At 39.7% G+C, this 15,673-nt stretch overlaps 1 protein-coding gene across 1 annotated transcript in view; it reads right to left on the bottom strand.

Moving 5' to 3' along the window:
- LOC109474766 (spectrin beta chain, non-erythrocytic 1-like) overlaps positions 1-3,361 on the bottom strand; it is a 21,526-nt gene extending 18,165 nt beyond the window's left edge. Inside the window, exon 1 of the mRNA XM_019775129.1 lies at positions 2,988-3,361. The gene's annotated coding sequence lies outside the window, so the exon portion shown is untranslated. The remainder of the gene's footprint in view (positions 1-2,987) is intronic.
- Positions 3,362-15,673: the final 12,312 nt, after the last annotated feature.

Here is a 15,673-nt window from a genome sequence, read left to right as displayed (position 1 = left end):
ACCTGAGAATGGTGTTGTTCCCAGCCAGTTCACCAGGTTTGGCTGTAAGCTGGAGAGTCTGAAGTTTCTTTCTCTTCGGAGATGCAACTGACATCTGTAAATAAACGTACAATACATGTACCCGTGAAACAAATGGGAACCCCCTAGCCCCTACAAATGGGTTCCAGATGGCAGGGCTCAAAATACTGGATTGACAGTGACGTATAAAAGAAATAATGGTAAAGGTTTTTGAGCAGTCATTAGTATTATCCATTCTTGAAGTTAAAGTCTGAGAGTGAGAGGTGCAGGTAAAACTTGTCTGGTACAGGTATTTTTCAATGTTATCGGCAGGTATGCAGAAAAAAAGTATTTCGAGCCCTACGATAGATGTGAATGGCTGGAAAGTCCAGTGTGACAGACAGTATGACCCTGTTCATACCAGACTTATATTTAGCGGTTTCAACCGGTTTTTCAAAAACCCGACTAAAACCCTCAGCGTTCATACCAGACTTTTGATAACCGGTTTTGTAAAAATCCTGTCCGGTGAATATCCAATTAATCGGCCATGACTGCAGTTTGATTAACCGTTCCTCCCGCTCTTCTGATTGTTGTCCTTGGCCTTCTTGCTTGTATGCCGTCTTCAGTTGTTTTTTTTTACCTTAGTGCGGCACTGATCCTTTATCTTCAAGAAATCAGCCTCCTCCAACATTTTTGTTTCGGTAGAGCCCTCGCCCCCCCCCTAGCTTTTTCGAATTTGGCGACTCCTGCTCTCTAAACCTAAGTATCAGGAGCGTCCCGTTCGCCGACCAGGTTGCGTTTGCTGATTCCATCGCAAAATGAAGAAAAACCGTGGAAAAACAGTGGAAACGAACTCAAGTTGGTCAAAACAGCGCGATCAAAAAAGCTTGCAGGTCGCACACGGCCAGGATGCTGACCCCGTGACCCCGGAATTATGACGCAAAAACCGGTTCAATAAACCCTTAGCGTTCAGACCAGGTTTTTCGGTGGAAAAACCCCACAAAAACCCCTCAAAAACCACCTCCCGAGGTGGTTTTTCAAAATCGGATTTAAACCCCTAAAAAACCGGTTAATTTGCGTTCACACCAGGTTAAATAAAAACCGGTTTTTGAAAAACCGGTTGAAACCGCTAAATATAAGTCTGGTATGAACAGGGTCTTATAGCGAACCATGAAACTGTGCATTTGCATCATTAGCAACTCGTAATACAGATGTCATAGGTCTTGCTGTCTTTTTATATTCTTCGAAACAATTTGATTTACAGGTACTTGACACAAGCAAAAACTGTTGTCAGTTTGGACGCCTTGTATGGGCTAATGCCCTGCCTTTGCATGAAAACAATGTACTGCTCTGTTGTTTAAATTGTTGGAACTAAAGCTCTTGATAAACAATATGCTACAACCTGTTGTTATAGACTGTTTCTTTCTCATTCTATTTTTACATCCCTCTCAAAGGAACAATGCCTCAGGAGACAAGCACTATATTTCCCATCACAACAAGGCTTGGTTTGTCGCAGTCCACCTTTTAGAAATAGCCGATATTGGATTTAAGTATAGCTGACACTAATGGGTGGTAATGAAATTATCTGATGGCAGCGTCGTTGTTATTCCGGCTATCTCATCTTAAATTCCCTCTGTCTGTGTGCTCTAGCTCTTCCCCATGCCCTGAAGGCAAGCCTGTTTTGCTACAGTTGTGCTGAACAAATTATAAAACAGCATCAGCTGGTAGCAAATTGTTTCAGACTGGTCAGTCTGGTGATGAGTAAAAATGCTGGTGGGAGGTGGGAATAATTCCAAGCAGCTGCTGATGTATTTCACAGTGCCTTGCAGAAATGACCTATCTGACTGACTTTTCAGTTGTAACAAGGCAGAGTTACGTGGGTGTGCTAACCCATTCTTTCTTCTTTTCCCTCAAGCATACACAGCCGACATCCGTTGCAGTTTGTACTACCAACCCCACCCTTACTCCACAATAATGTCCACACAAAACAGTACCCTATTTGTTTTCCGCCCCCCTCCCCCACACGCGGACAAGGTTTGAAAACACGGGGTCCGATTACCTGGTATGTTTTGAACCAGGTGAGACAGACCTTTCTTTCACACATAATCTAATTCGATACCTTTTCCTGCCAAAATCAAGGCCATAACAACACGGTTCAGTAAAACAGTAGCATAAGCAAATGCACGCTTGGCATTTCCCTTCTGAACAAGGGAATGAAATTTTGGGCCGCCTAATTGAATCGTTGGAAGCGTGATTCGCACCCTCCCTCTCTCTTTCAAAGTTACAGAATATACAAGATCTATTTGTTAAGGTGTAAACCAGTAATTCTAGTCTGTTAATGTGGTATAAAACGGTACTGGTGGTACAGAACATGGGACTAGGTCATGTCTCATTCTAACGGTCCCGACAAAAAACGTGCCTGAGCGTTTTGACCACCGCCCATTTTCTGGCTATCGTTTCTCAGTTGACCCGAATTCCTTCACTGCACGTCTGTCCCCTTACATCGATCTTACAAACGAATTTAACTCCCCTTTTTGGTCAGAATATATTCCTGACACAATCATGGAGTATCTAGGTTAGTCAATGATGAGGTAAAAAGTCTATTTTCGCAAGGATTTACACGCCGAAAAGGGGAAACAATTGCAGACGATATAAAAACATGAAACATAACGGCGGCCCACCAGTGCAAACAGCGGGAAACACGCTTCTGTTTGAGTCTAAATTCCGGCTCACCAAGAGGTAGGTCGGCTGAAATCTTTGACAACAAGCTAGCACGGTTCACTTCCAAGGTACGTCAACAAGGACAGGGTACCAGGATTTGTCCTGTCGGTAGGGGAGGGATGCGATCACAGTCGGGAGAAGGTTTTGAGGTCATCACAGTGAAGCCATGTTGGATGCCGTGCAGCCGTCCCGCCACCCGTCCCTACCACTATTTTTTCCACACATACAAACCTCTCATTTGGCATATACGTAAGAAGTTTCCGTCATACCTTAGTCAGTGGCACAAAATCCTGAAGGCCTGAACCCGGTATTCCTTGTTTGCTTTCCAACAATCGCCACGTTTATCAGAAAATATCCAAATATTCGGTGAATCTGGAGCCAACGGGCGCGGAGCAACCTAAGACTGTCAGCACCTGGAGTTGGGTCCCGCAAAGTAGATCCTACATGGCCTAATTTCCTAAGGATTGGTTTTCTTCTCGCTTCTGTACTTGTCTATTTGTCTTGTATACAAAATGACTACGTGGGGAGGACTATAGGGTTATGTCACGGTACTAAGTTGTAGAACCGGGTCGGGCTGGCTGGACGGACGGCGCCGCGGGGCGGAGGGCTCCTTTCGGGGACGGATGTAAACCGGTTTTTGGAAACCCGACACCAGAGAGTATTATGGGATACCCAAGGTTGGTCTGTTATAATTTTAGGGACAGGCCACTTCTGCATCGGGTGAGTGGGAATAAGTGGCAATTTTCAATCACTCGTAAAAAGGGGCAAGTACGTGGTAAATAGTAACCATCTGTGGCTTCAAAATTACGTCAACGAGGCTTCCAGAACCGTTATTTAGAATTCACATGAAGCAAAATTAGGCAAATAGACAAATCATGAAATTTTATAGATTAGCAACGAATTAGAATTGAATCAATGGACGGATATATGAATGAATTAGTAAAGAAATTATAACTTCCATACCAAGCCACAGTGATCCCATATTCCCTGATGGAATTAAAATATGGTATATTGCGTAATTACATATCACAGCTAAAAAGGGTAATAGATTGTGCAAATTAAGATACTAATCGCGTTGAAATTAGCACCCGAAACGTTTTCATTATCCCTAATATAATAGATACGATGAAAATGAATTAAAGGCTTATTATCATCTCAACTTAATAGTCCCAACAGTAAATAAACAAAAACGTAATTTTTCTAAAAAGTCGAATAAGTAAGGTTTTGGTATGGTGCCATAGATGCATATTGTGTTTTTATAATAAAGCTATCAAACGCTTCAAGACTAAAAACAAAGTAACATGGGACCAAAAGGAACATCATGTTTACCGCATGATACAATTCAAAATGTGTAACGACAAGTAAGCCATTTTGATCAACATAACGTTACAAATACATCGGCCATGAAACTTATGATATATCAATAAACATTAAATTATCTGCATTGACTTGTTTTTCTAATCTTTCACTAATGTTCAACTTGATATTCAGAGGATGGCTTTGTTGAAAAAAAAAAAGAAAGAAAGAAAACAACGTTTCATTCATCGAACAGCCCTTGACCCATCTTCCAGGTCCCCCTACCTCCCTCAGTTAGGGCAACATTCAAACGAACACTAGGTATCACTCCGCGCCGACACAACATTCATCACATGTCAGGCAACATTTAATACGTCACTGAACCTGCTGTATAGCCTCGGAGAACTGAAAGGCATCAATTATCGCCCAAACCCACGGAGCACACTTACTGAATACAAAACAACAGTCAGTGCATCGTCGCTGAATGTCAATGTGACCTACATTTCCAAGCTTGTGCATTTTTATCGGCGCCATAAATTATGGTGGCTGGGTACCCCTGGGTATAGAGTGTTGCACTCACGTGACTATGCCGTAAGGATTGTCCGCCATACTGGATGGTTAAACCCGGAATTTGGAAGTAAGTCACTTGTAAGTATAAGTATATAGCTATGAGATTATGTATTTAAGTCTACAGAGGGTATAGAGAGCTGACTCAAGCAACTATCGGTAGGCTGTGACGTCAGGTGCAACACCCAATGAAAATAGTGAAAAGCGATGCTGTCATTGGTCCATTTTGCTAATCTAATCAGGAAGGTTTTAGGAAGGTTTAATCATGACCAAATTCCCTATCACAAACAAGGCTTTAACTACTGCCGCAAAGTGTAGCCGCCACATCCTTTCACTGACTCTATCATGTTGTTTGACATAATACATAAAATGAACTTTGGATGGCCAGTGAAGGGCTGCAAACTCCTATCATGAAAGTGACTCGTTAAAGTGCAGTTTAGCACTTTGAGTCAGAATAAGCAGCCAGAACTTACATCGTCAGTAGTACATTCCCGTCGAACATCTGCTTAAAGATTTTACACGATAGTATTTGCATGATTGTTAACCTTCATTACTTTGTACCATCAAAAGGGTGAATACTGAAATTACGCCAGTAAATTGACAGTCTCAGCTGTCATCCTTCTGACGAACTCTTGACTGAAATTACGCCATGTTATGTAAAATATTCTATGCGAAAAAGGAAAAAGGTTTAAGCGGCAGGCCGCTGGCGGATCCGAATAATGTAAGAAATATCTAAAATCATTTTACGAACGATACGGCTCTCATTATTAACTAACTGATGAACAAATCTGAAAAATAGCAAAACTGAAACAGTAGAAGCGAGAAGAAACAGGAAAACCCCTGACTGCCTGGATGCGGGGAATCTAGTGGTTAGGATTTGGTAGCCTCTAGATACCAGGCTTGGGGAGGCGGCTGGAAAGAGTAGAAATCGGCCAAATAGAGAGATAAGCATGCCAAGGGAGTTTGTCCGTTGAGAGAACATTGGTGCGGTGAAATGTTCTCTCAACGCACAAACTCCCTTGGCATGCTTATCTCTCTATTTGGCCGATTTCTACTCTTTACAGCCGCCTCCCCAAGTCTGGTAGAGGCTAGCTTAGTAAGGATTTGGCGCTCTCCTCGCCAAGGCCCGTACAAAAAAAGGACAGTCACACGTTCGTTACTTTTTTTTCGTCCACGTGTCACATACAGTCAAACCAAGCGATGAAACAATCTGCATTGTTGAACAATTCAAGTGGAGGCCTAAATGTGCAATTGTTTCTGGCTCTTTACTGTTTACTACATTGTATTTTGATATTTTATTCTTTTTTTATAGAGTCTATGATGGCAAGTACTAGTAGTAGTACGTCCCCCAAGTCAACTACGCAAAATTCCTTCTCGAAACCTAGTGCTGTGACCAAGGAGGTTGTATTTAAACTCCTTGCTGTGACAAATAGAATGAAAAGCCAGAAAATTGATCGGTAGTCTATTTCACACATGCCGATCATTATGATTATGCGACATTATTTTGCCCCCAGAGATCCCGTAGTTACCTCCTTTACATAAGTTGAAAGTTTGAAACGGAGGGGACAAGCCCGTGAATCTGAGGTGCAATACCCCGAAAGACTTCAATACATGCAGGTATGCACTAAGCAGAGCGATTACTGGTCGTTCCCCGGACAATGTAAATAGTTATGAGCTGGCTTGGAGCGGTGTTGGGAGCGCTCCAATCCGGCACGTGGGCAGGAAAGGGTGGTTCCGCCCACTTACGCGCCAAATTTGGGCATTGAAACAAGAATGTTGGGATGATGTCATCCCTGTGTAAAGGTGAAAGGGGAGTTTGTGGGCGAGGGCCATGTATGAAGTGTGCTGAATGGTATGTCGAATGAATCGCATGTTTCCATCCCGTTGTTTGTTTAGTGTCGTGTGTTTTTAAAAGGGCGGGAAAAATGTACCACGGGCTTGTAAAAAGTGACGGGTTTCAGTGATAGGTCAAGAGCCGTACGTTCACTACGTTTTACTTTTTATTGTCTTTCTGACGATCAAGTGAAACTGAAATTGATAACGCAATTTCTTCACTCAAATCAAGGAGCTTCAAGCTCCTTTACGATTGTATAGGAAATCGTTTTTTTTTTCAAAAGGCGACATAAAAAGAACACTGTACAGGTGAGCACTGATCACTACAAACAACAGGATATATGCTGTAAAGCGATAACACAACAGAGCACATTTTGTATGAACTACACCTTTATCTTTTCACCAATGAACGGTCCCTGGAGATCTATGATCATTTACATTTTGTACATGGCCACACTATATCAAATAAATGGTTCCTGACACAAACCAAGTACAGATGGGAGGGAAAAACGGAAGATAGTACTGATGACATCTTGACTCAATGAAAAGCGTTACACATATAAACCAAGAAAACATACTTTACTCATTTATTTATTTAACGTTATTTATTGTATTCTTTGCTTCAGGCCAAAGGCCCATATATATTTGACAAATTCAATGTTGATATTTGCTCCAAATTCACCTGATGAAATGTAAAGTTATAATTTTTCTAACATTTTACTAAACTTTGTAGGGGGAAATATAACCCAATGTTTAGAATAGCACAAATCCCCATTACAAGGAATTTTACAAATGTTGACTTCAATGATGATCAAGATTCAAGATTCAAGATGGATTTATTGGTTCTTCGCAGTTAAAAACAACTGAATTGTAGACCAATTTACAGAACATTAGTATATCAAATATTATATTAGTATATATCAATCGTTTTAAAATTGTCAGTATAACTCCTGTGGACAGCTACCTTTCTGTTTTATGTCAAACCGACCAGCTGTCATGAACTGCCTTTAAAACAACTTAGAATTAAGACCTCTCATATTCATATCAGTTAATAGGGAAAGACCAGAAATTCTCCTAGGGGGTTGAGGGGTGTCAAAGGTCCACCCTCAGGTTATCTTTTGGAGTAGCCGTTTATGATAACAAAATTTTTATGGTCAACAAAATTAACACAATGCATCAGTAATGCCTTAGAATGCATCATGGACCAATCAATAAAACACCTTCTGGAAAATGTTGTCATCTGAGGCCATACCAATTTAATTTCTTGGGTAATGGATTCGCCCGCTTCATTTTTTTCTGATTTGCAACTGCAAAATGCTCATATTTTGCCCTGAACAGTTGAAAACAGTCCTTTTCTTCCTACTTTCTACAGCTATTCCATCTTTCAATGCAATGGTATCATTAAAAGTTCAAAATTCATCGTTTAAATTTTGAACCAGCCTGGTGTGTTGACTTCATGGCTCCTATCATACCATTTTGGGCCATAATAGGATGCCTAGATCTGTTTGTATTTTTTTTTCTCCCGCCCGCTCCATTATTTTTCTAGAAAAATCTGTTAACCAAGATATTAAATTGGTGTGGCCTGAGGACCCTTTAGAAAAAGAAATAGCATTTAGCTGTAAACCTCAAGCAATCAAACTGAATGACAACTAGAGTTCCACGATCTCATACCTTCGCCAAATGATGTTAGCTTTTATGATTAAGAAATTATATATTAATCCCCCTAATTATGCAAATAGGATCATCAATTGCATGAATTATATCTGTTGATCTTTTCTCCACCAAAAGACAGTCTTATCTTAACAAAGAATGCCATGACATTTTCTCATAAATTATGCAAATGAGGTCCTTATTTGAATAAGTTATGTTTAATTATGTTCACCTCAACTTAACTTTCAAAAACCCCAAGTATAAAATTCCAGGCAGTTACCACTATGCAATTATAATATTTTCTCATTAATTATGCAAATAAAGTCTTCATTTGCATAATTGATATCTGCCTGTGTTTCTCTCATTCTTAAACTGAATGAAACTGAATGAAACTGAACCCGGGAAAGTGTAAGGCAATGCAAGTCTGCTTTGTCCGGATTCCTCCTCCTCCTCCTGTTCTCACCATTGGCGGCCATGAACTTGAAGTTGTCAGTATCGCCAAGTGCTTAGGAGTAACCTTTCAGTCAGATCTGAAGTGGGACATGCACGTCCTGGAAATGTGTAAAAAGGGGAACCAAAGGCTGTATCTCCTATGTAGGCTGAGGCAGTTTCACCTACCAACACACGACTTGGTTACTGTTTACACGAGTTTCGCACGGCCGGTCCTGGAGTATGCAACACCCCTGTGGCACCCAGGCTTAACGTCCAGTCAACGGAGGAAGATAGAGAACATCCAAGTGCGGGCAACTAAGATCATCCTCGGCAACACCTTTCACAGTTACTCTGCAGCATGTGAAGCACTACAACTCCAGAAACTCGAAGACCGACGTGTCTCTCTGTGCCTGAAGTTTGCCCAGAAGCTGTACAAGTCTGAACAGTACAGACATTGGTTTCCCCGACTTCGGGGAGAGATCAGTGGGAGGGAAACAAGACAGAACAAAAAACTAGACCAATTGCCAGCACGCACAGCAAGATATGCGAAAAGCCCGTTGCCTTACCTCGTCCAACTTTTAAACAACACTCTGTAATGTAATCCTGTAATGTAAATGCCGTTATATATTTGATTTTAATCTAGTACTTTTAATGAGGTTGGTATTTTAACTTTTAGTGTTGTATTGTAAAAATGTAATGATTTTATTGTCACAATATGTTTTTATACAATGTACGGGACATGTAATTCAGCCTTCGGGCTGTGAGGTGTTTCAAATAAAACCCGCATTATTATTATTATTATTATTATAATAACATATGTCACAAGCTTGAACTTCCTAGTATGGAATGCAGCTGATAAATAGAATTTCCTCATTAATTATGCAAATTACATCCATATTTCCATAATTGTAATATCATTATGTCAAGCATCACTCAAGCTACCTACATACCAAAAATCACGATGATCCATCAATCGGTTCTTGAGTTATCCCCCTTTAAACATTTGTCCATTAAACCCCCCCTGCAGTTCTACAGCAAGCAACTAGGGGGCTCAAACTTATGTGACTTCATCCCCAGCACAAGAGCTATCTACCATCCAAATTTCGTCACCCTAGCATGTCTGGATCATGAGATATCAAAACCGGAAGTTCTGCTGCAGTACCATGACAAGCCGCCAGGGGGCCCAAAATCTAATCATTTTGAGGTCTCATCAAGCCCTACCCACTTACCAAGTATCAAGACAATCCATCAAGACCTACTCAAGTTATCGTGTTTACAGACAGACACACACACGAACGCCCCTGAAAACATAACCTTCTTGGCGAAGGTAACAATTGGATACAGGAAAGGGGAAAATCAAAAGATAGTGGTGGTTGTAATGACATTATATATTCTAAAGAAAAAGTTAACCATTTCACATAAAATGACAAGATTTTTAATTACTTTAATTGGTGCTTTGCCCTTACCGGGTCAATACAATACTTACATCAAACCTACATACACAGTTCCAGTAATGTTAGATGCTTATTACAGTTGGTGGTTGTTATCATACAGCTTTTCAATAATTGTGTTATCATTGTAGTTCAGTAAGGTAATGATGCCGAGGCTGAGACAAAACGTTTTTGTTTCTTTTTGCTCATCACATTTTGCCTCCTTTCTCAATTCAAACATAACTACAGTATATTGTAAGGTCCCTAATTATCCCTGTTTACATAGGACGTACTAGTCACTATAGTAATTGTTTCTTTCTTTTATGTCAACAGATCAAAAGAATTCTGGTTACCTGTGGTGAAGGATTTAATCTGTGTCAGCCATTTAAGGCCAAACCAAGTTGATGTGTTGGTTCTTGGAAATTGCCTGATTAATTTTTTTCTGATTTGAAAAAAAAAAACACAAAAACAAATCAAAGTACACAATCATGTGCCATGAGTAAGACCCAACATTTTCACATTTTGGACTCAACAGTAAAAAAAAAGGGTTGTCTTCCTTTTGGTATACATGCAGCTTGCTAAAATCCATTCATTCGTCCATAGATTGAAAATCAGTTGTTCGTAAGTTAAACATCCTCCGTGAAAGGACTTTGTGGCTGATCATTTTAAAAAAATGCATCTCCATTAATTTTCTCGAAAAATGTCCTCGGTAACGTTAATTGTTTATGAAAATTTTACTACTCCCATCTCCAATGTCCATGAACCCCCTCATGTGTATGTGTGCTCTGGCTCAACTTATACTACTGTGTAATCTTTTCCATTCATCCTTAAGTATGGCTTATACGACTAGCAGAGTCTACAGTCCTTAAATTCCACCATTTGTTAGCTGCAAAGAAAGAGCTACCCACAAATCTTGGATATTATAGTCTTTAAATCTCAAACATTTTATTTCCAGCTGTTTGAACTTGAAACGAGTCCAAGTTCCCACCAGTGGCATCTTGGGATAGAACTAAGGCCACAGCAAGTAAATTTTATGGATGACATCCTCCACAGACTCCAAATCTAATGCGAGTGGGCGAAAAAAAAAAACAAGACGGGCCAAAAAAAAAACAAGGTTCCTACATTTTAAAATTTGGACTCAATCATTTTACAAATGGTTTTGATTCAGTGGGAACATCACATACACAGCCAACATCACATATCACTGCATCAAAGTAAGAAACAAAACATTAAATCAGAGCCTTTTCTTGTCTCCTCTCTTCATAGTTATATGCCATCCACATTCCAGCATGGCAGCAGACATCTTTGCCCATTTCCGGCATGTTGACCACTGTCAGAAAGCAAAAAAATTACTTGTTTTTTCTCCAAAATCAGCTGAAAATTAATGTGCGCGCTGATGTCATCCATAAAAAATACTTGCTGTGGCCTAAGATATGCTAGTGACTTGGCATGCATGATGGAGGATTTCCTGTAGAGTGTAAATCACATGACCAGCGGGCGACACATTAGGATAATACTCCAGGGTCACCACCGCTGACGGGTCATGAATGGGAAATTGATCCCCGGTCATGTCCGCTACCGGATACATCAGGATCTACCAACAGTTCTCCACATAATCGGCCATTTCCTCTCCATACATCTCCTAGTGTGCAGCTCAACAAGTTCAAGGTCAACAGATTCATGAGAACATTTTGTTTGTATCAATGGCAGTCCTTTCTGAAGTTCAGCTACTAACCATGGCAGTTTATGTGGTGTTATCCTTATTGATGGTCAACAACTCAGCAGTTATAGGGGCAAAGTCAAATATTATGTTGTTCAGAGCATAAACATTGTAATTTGTACAGTTCTACTCCAGGACCTAAAAGTGGCAGGAAACTTGAAACTTTTAACCTTCACTCTGCTGTGTAATCCCATAAGCAATACAAATTTGGTGCCATGATGGGCTACTTTGGCAGGGAGAAGGTTAAATGTTAGAGGTAGATCATTATGTACCCGTATCGACTACCAAAATACTACAGCCAGTATTGATGATGATGTCACTTTGAAAGCTTTTTAAAAAGTGCATTTTGGATAATTCAGTTTAACCTTCTCCCTGTTTCCTGACTAAACCAATAGAGAATCGGTAGGCTGCTTCAGTGTGCTAAAGATTTAAAAAAAAGTTCAGGGTTTTGGGGAAATCTAACTATTCAACAATGAAAGGATAATCTAAATGTTTTATTGCACCTCTCAATCAAAATGCATCAAAATGTGCAGCGATATCATGGAAATGATAAGCATGAAGGCTGTCATCTGGGTCTGGGTAGTTGAGCACAGCTATTAAAGTACAGATCATAAAAACATCAACATAAAAAGTTTGCACATCAAATTTTTGATGTCCTACTGTAGTCCCCCCCAGAATTCACTTGTTCCAATGACCCTTCGTGATTTCAGCAGTTGGTGAAAAGTGGCAGGTTTAGGCCGATGATGGTTGTTGTGCCCTGATGTAGATGGCCTCCTTGATTCCAGAGTCACACCAAGTAGTCCTGTTCATTGTCTTGCGACTTTTGTCCCGTGAAACAGCTGGGATGCTCTGTTGATTCAATGCTTATATACGGCGATCGGCATAATGTAGCCAGCTGCCGCCACGCCGCGTGCCTGCGAAGCTGGTGTGTTACGCCGAAGGGCGGTTATACCGGCTATACTGATACAGATATGTTGTGAAAGATAAAATTAAACTGTCAATAGACTTATATAACTTTGGATCGAACGACAGGCAGCACAATCTGGACATGACCAAAGCAAAAAAATTGAATTCAGATTCGTGCAATGGGCCAAGAGTGCAAGTGTTCATTTGTGGTCATTCGCTAAAAAGACACAGCAGCTCAAACATGCATGACCAAGTTTCTACTGTAAACGTTTACCTGCATGTAATCCAGAGTGTGCAACTTGGAACCAATGGGTAAAAAAAGAACAGTGCTATCCAAGGGCTTTATGTTTTAGGTTAATAAGGCATTTTAGGCTTTACTGCAAGATGCTCTAAATCTGCTTAAGTCCTAGTGGAGCCTTGCATTGGGTCAAACTCTTAGAGAGGATTGACAAGATGTTGACAGAAGTCAAAGAACACCTCCTCTAGACAGAGGCCATCTGGAACACACTACAGAACATCTCATCTCATCACCACAGGGCTGTACCATGTCAACTTTGGGGGTCTGTATTAAAGAAAAAAAATTATGTCCTAGCACCCTTTTTGTAAATTTCTTTTTCTTGCACACATCTTGATCCTGTATTTGAAATAAACTGTCCACTGTCATCATCGAATGCATCATCTTGTTTTTCTAATGAAACAATCTTTTGAAATATTAAATTTATGATATCTAAAATGCTGTTGATTTCCTAATTTTAGAGTTAAATTAATGGTACAGGAGGGAATGCAATTAAATCAAATATCAATAATAAACCTCTTATAGGCAAACTATGTAATTATTATTATAGTGTTTTATGAAAGAAAAAACTGTACATCAGAGCCTTTGTAATATAAAAATATGATTCACAAACAAGATTGCCGCTTACTAGCATGTTATCCCAGCAAACTAGCATGTTATCGTCAGCAATAAAAATTCTTTAGACTTGCTGCCAAATTTTAATTGAACATTGCAGGATGTAACATCATTGTGGAGTATTGCATGCATAAACATGTAACTAGAGTCAACACTTAATTAAGCTGACTGCTGGTGCATCTGACTGTTCACAATTGACATCTTCATAATTCTTAAATGATGGTCCGTATTTAGGAAGATTCCAGACCTTTTGGGGGACTAGTAGAATTCCCCTTCCTCTTTAACCTCCTGTATGCTGCCTAACCGTATTGCCAAATCTTTAGTGCCAAAAGGAAGAAGGTTAAAAAGTGTGGTGCCATTCGAAATGCAAAGTTCTGTGGGTTTGAAATCAATTTATTGTATGCTCTGAAAGTTGCCAAAAATTTGCTATATAACCTTTCAGCAAGCTTAAGTATTGCCATCCACAGTTAAGCTTTTTTACCAATATATAACAAAGTTACATGTACATTAGGATAATCTTACCCTTCCCCAACTTTCAAATGGAACTGTCCATAGAATTTTGATTTAATTTCTGAACATCTGGTGGGGGATGCATCATAAATCTCCAGGGAATTAACATTACTGGTATAACAACATTACCTCTAACATTTATACATGTTAGTGGCAACAAGTAATTGTGTTTTCTACTAATACTAATTAGCAGGTCCCAATGTTGTTTTGGTTCATTATACTGTTATGTCACATATATTCATAATTGATATGCCAAGAATAAACACAAATACAAATCATGATTTACCAATATTTTAGAAAAGCAATAAAACTTGTGAATTCCATTCCGAGTAGTGAATATTTAACTGAGAATCTCTCCCAGAGGAAGGTGTTTGTTTACTGACGCTGTTGTTGACAGATGTTACATACCCGAGTGTTCTGAGTGGGGTGGAATGAAAGATGATTTGTTTGCCATCCCCTCAAGTGGATGATTATGAACAAAGGTACACACAATTGACCGACTCTTAAGTACCCTGGTGTGATATACCTCTTAAGTACCCTTAAGGCTGACAACAGTATCTGAAGCATCACAGCCTGGAGCAAGGATTCATCAACAAGTCTTCAATGCGAAATTCAAAAGCACCCGTAAATACAACAAATTATGGAAGATTAGTCACAGAGAAATGTACATGTATGTGATGAGTAAAAATTCCATATAACAGTTATTACTTCAATAGTATGTTAAATTTTGTATCTCCACAAAATTAGGTACAGATGCAACATCATCTGTAACAGTTCACAAATCAGCTTTGTTATGGTCTTGAATATGATGTGTTGGTTGTCTTTTGGCCAGAGATAACTCGCAATGTGATAAAAAATTTCAAGAAGTTGTTAAAATCTCAATACAAGACAGAATGTACATGTACAGCTTTAGTGCAAAAATCCTTAGGCTATAAAAGGGCCATTTGAAAGACCATTACAGTAACATAGGCCACACCAATTTAATTTCTTGGTTAATGGATTTTTCTAGAAAAATAATGGAGCGTGCGGGCGAAAAAAAAATAAAAACAGGCCTAAGCATCCTACATGTATTATGGTCCAAAATGGTACGATAGGAGCCATGAAGTCAACACACCAGGCTGGTTCAAAATTTAAACATTGACTTTTGAACTTTTAATGATACCATTGCATTGAAAGATGTCATAACTGTAACAACTAGGATAAAAATGCCTGTTTTCAACTGTTCAGGGCAAAATGTGAGCATTTTGCAGTTGATTCTGAATTTTTATTTTTATTTGCAAATCAGAAAAAAAATGAAGCGGGCGAATCCGTTAACCAAGAAATTAAATTGGTGTGGCCATAGCCATCATTATTTTTCTCCAAGTGTAACTGATCTCCATGTATCAGTATGATTACTAGTGATCCTCTTGGCAACTTTCCTTGGCACAGACAGTACAATTGTAGAAAGGATGATCGCCTTACCCACATGGGACAGGCAGGTGGAGCAGCCGTTTATCAGCAGCTGCAGCTGCTTCCTGTGGGACACCTGCAGGCCTCAGCTATCTCCCATCATGGTAAGTCAGATGAGACGGGCTCCTGTTGAAGGAATTTCCTGGAACATACTTCCCTTTAGACTCATCTTTGCTGCGGAGTCAATCTATCAACAGTTATTCCAGTGAAGATTAAATCAGATGCAATTTGCAGAAAAAATTCTAGGATCAT

The sequence above is a fragment of the Branchiostoma belcheri genome, unplaced genomic scaffold (genome assembly GCF_001625305.1).
Source record: "Branchiostoma belcheri isolate BF01 breed outbred unplaced genomic scaffold, Haploidv18h27 scaffold317, whole genome shotgun sequence".
NCBI classification, from domain to species: Eukaryota; Metazoa; Chordata; class Leptocardii; order Amphioxiformes; family Branchiostomatidae; genus Branchiostoma; species Branchiostoma belcheri.
The sequence above is the reverse complement of the archived record's forward strand: the minus strand, read 5'-3'. Positions and strand labels throughout refer to the sequence as shown.